At 41.9% G+C, this 3,685-nt stretch overlaps 1 long non-coding RNA gene across 2 annotated transcripts in view; it reads right to left on the reverse strand.

The window, feature by feature from the left end:
• Positions 1–2,784: 2,784 nt before the first annotated feature.
• Positions 2,785–3,685, reverse strand: part of LOC111262681 (uncharacterized) — a 41,908-nt gene continuing 41,007 nt past the window's right edge. For both annotated transcript variants that reach the window (XR_002681782.2, XR_002681783.2), the window contains exon 4: positions 2,785–3,313. This is a non-coding gene — a long non-coding RNA (uncharacterized LOC111262681). The remainder of the gene's footprint in view (positions 3,314–3,685) is intronic.

Genomic DNA, 3,685 nt, shown 5'->3' on the forward strand with positions numbered 1-3,685 from the left:
GTTAATAAAAAGTGTCGCCCTGTTCACCCACAATAGATGCAATATAGTGAGAGCATATTAACGCATAAATAATGTAAAAAATTTTTCGTCTTCAACGTAGAGGCATAAAAAGTGTTGTCCTGAGGATTTATTACTTCTACATCATAACCCTAAATATTATTGTAGACTTACAGTATTATTTATGACAGTAATGATACATTATTGATTGCTCACTTAATAGTTAATTTAACAATGTGGTCCACGACCATGTTGCTTCTCAGGCTGCTCTTCATTTAAGTTAACTTTGCTAGGTTAAGAACAGTTCAAGTAAACTCTTCCTCCTCATTCTTCGTAATTGTATATGACCTCATAATAAATAAAAATGCGAGTATTTCTAATCCATTGCTGTCGTAACGTACCTGACAAACCTAAATAACCATGTACTTATCTTCCATTATAGCAGTGCCAATCCGCTTCAGCCACAAAAAAGCCCTGTCTAACTAACTATCTAATGTAACGATCTAATGTAGCTTCGTTACATGCTGTACACGGAACCAACGCATACAGTTCACAGATTATAATCAGTGCATGCCGACTTCTGCGTTACGACTCGTATACTATATTGTGATTACAAAATACAGTAACAATTCAGCGTAGGGGTCTCTAAACATTATCAGAAATCAGTGGTGCCCATCTCAAAAAGAGGGTAGTAGGCTTTGGTCATAGCGCTTAGCTACACACGGATTTCCGCCTACGATACTCAACAATGAAATACGATGCACGTCTACTGACATAATAAACACCCATCAATTAATCTAATGAGTTACTATAGCGCCACATATTCAATGGCACAGCCATGTTTGTCGGAGCGTGCCTGTCTCGACCCTCTCGTTGGCTCCTATTGTTCTCTTGGCGGCCTTTGCTTTGCCTTCTCCCGGCCTTATGTCGTCGCCATTTTCTGCTTCCGCGTTATTGCCATTCCATCTTCATTTTCTTCATCTACGTTGTAAATGTTTCCTGCGTAGGCGCTCCGTAATTGTTGCCCAGCTAATTATTTCATCGCAGTCTTTTAACTCAATTTTATAGCGGCGCTTTTCCTAAGCCAAATCTACAACAGCTCGAGTAGCTCTGCCGTGGTGTTCGTATCTTGGCCTCGGTCTTCGCCCTCTTCTCCAATCCGTGCAACAGAGTCAGCGGAACAGCGATAGCGACAGCAGCAAAGCAACTGTGATAGCAGTGAACACGGCGACGGGAGTTAAGGAAACGGTCACCGCAGTTCAGGCAAACGGTCCGCTAACACGCGATCTCCATCATCATCGTAGCCGCTCGCGACAGCAGCAGAATCGACATCATCAGCGCGACCGCAACTACAGTCTCGCCTTCAGTAACAACATCAGCAGAAACCGTATTTCTACTACTGCTGCTACTTTTGGCAAAATCATTAACGCACCTACGAGAACCACCATCGCTGGGTACGACGCAGTAAACGGCCAGAGGCCAACGGCTGTGGGGTTGCTTCGTCTGTAGGCGAGTACATTCAAAAGCAGCAGCAGCTGCAGTACTAATAGTAATCTTGATTGCGACCTAAGCGGCAGCGTTACCAATGGTAGAGGGTCTGCAACAGCCCCCGTGAAAATCATAGCTTTACCAGAGCCTTAATACTGCTCTGGCCTGGACGGCTGGCTGTTATGGCCAGAAAAACTTAACAGGTCCTTCTGCTGCTGATGCCTGCCGCCTATTAGTCCAACTACACCAGGGTCATGTTACTAATGAACGGTTTAGGGTAACGTCAATAATAGTATAATAATGGTGGTAGCGAAGGAAACATGGAAGATAAATGGAAACCTGGAAATGTCCGAGAGTTTTCATAACTGCTGATGCTGTTAGCTTAGACCGTCTAGACGGGTTGGGACAGTTATATGGGCAGCGGAATCATTGAGACGTTTATAGGGGCCTCAGACGCCACAACAAGCTGACAGCAGCGACAAAACTGGTGCTGCTATTGTTGTCCGGAAACACATACGGAAAAGAGGAGTAAATAAAAGATGGTGTGCAACAAAAGGAAAGTACGTTGCGGTGAGAATAATGTAAGAAGAACAAAAACAATGATGACAACAGGCTCCGTTGGAGAGCGTGGAAGTGAAGAGGCTACGAGGAGATCGACCATGACATATATCATACAAGACAGTATTGTGCAACTCTTGAAAAAACCAAGCGTAAGGACAGACAACTTCGGAGAAAGCCCTGGAACTCGTAGCGTTTACCACTTATACCGTTCTCTGCTAAAACTATAATCACGACTGTTAGCACAAGCGTCGAAGACTGCTTGCTACTTGTTGCACGAAAGGCCTCGCCTGTGCGTTTTCGTAGCTACCGCCAGTGATGACTGCCTTTTTTCTGCTTCTATGCACTTGTTCTGGGGCTGCGTTGATGTGAGTAGTTAGTAATTGCCGCATGCTAGGGCACTGGGATTATTTGAAAGTTAGCCCAGTAAAAATTGTACGTGCGATACTTGACCCACAACCTCAACAATAAAAAACACTAAAATATTGTTGAACAGACAGCTAAACAATTGAAGCTTATACAACAGGTAACTATCCGCACGTGCTTACGATCCACCGACCTGGTACGCCCGTGTTTCGGTTCACTGAGAATCTTCAACTTTAAATTTGGTGATGATGTTTAACATAAACGAGAATAACATTACGGTTAGGGCTCTCCCCCATGAAGTAGCTGATGTTGAATGAGCACTCGACATTAAGTTTATCATGCACTCGATGACTAGTCAGAAATAACTAAACAGACTAAAGCCGACTGTATGTTTATTGCCTGCATCGCCACTTCTTTCACATCAACCCAGCACTAATATAGAAACTATCGAAGCATCAAAAATCGTTCAGTAATAACTGTAAAGTTTGCGTAAACACACTTAGATCCATATAATTTGCATAAAAAAGTTTTTTTATTTTAATCATTTACGCTGATTTCAACTGTGTCTGCTCCATTAAAGCGTTTTCAGTTCAGCGTCATAACTTGATTCGAGCCTGAATACGCAATTAATACTCCTTCTCTGAAAGGTGCTTCTTTTACTAAGCTGTTACAGACCATTGACCTCAATGATCGGCCTGCTGTACACATGATGACGAAATATTAAAATCGTTAATCGAAACTAGATGAACATGAAGCATAGACTGCCCTCTGTATAAATAGCTCAGTATCTTGTTCTACAGACTATACAGACATTGCCACATAATGCTAGGGCGCTGCGCAAATAATCTGGTATCAATAGATGTATCCGGCTTGTTAGTATGTCAGTAGTATATGTTGCAGTTATCTGAAAAACATGAATTGTCTATGAATACGACAACATATTGTGTAATATATGCAGGTATTTTTCTACAGTTGACATTGTAAACTATCTCTTGAGTCGAATTTAAGGCTGTTCTTAATTGTCAGCCGTAAGTTGACTTTCAATACTACTTTCAGGACATGTGAGACACTAGCTGTTTCATCTTATCGTCCTCTGACCCACCTGCATCTCTGCCACAGCAATATATACACGAATGCATAGATAGTCTCAACAAGTGAAAATATGTTGCTGAAAAGATCACTATTAGCCGAATGTCACAGCAAGTATATATGTAGTAATATCAACTACGATAAAATTTCTATTCATGTCAGCCGTTTTTCAATTATCCGGTTAAAT

This window comes from Varroa jacobsoni, unplaced genomic scaffold (genome assembly GCF_002532875.2).
Source record: "Varroa jacobsoni isolate VJ856 unplaced genomic scaffold, vjacob_1.0 scaffold_693, whole genome shotgun sequence".
NCBI lineage: Eukaryota > Metazoa > Arthropoda > Arachnida > Mesostigmata > Varroidae > Varroa > Varroa jacobsoni.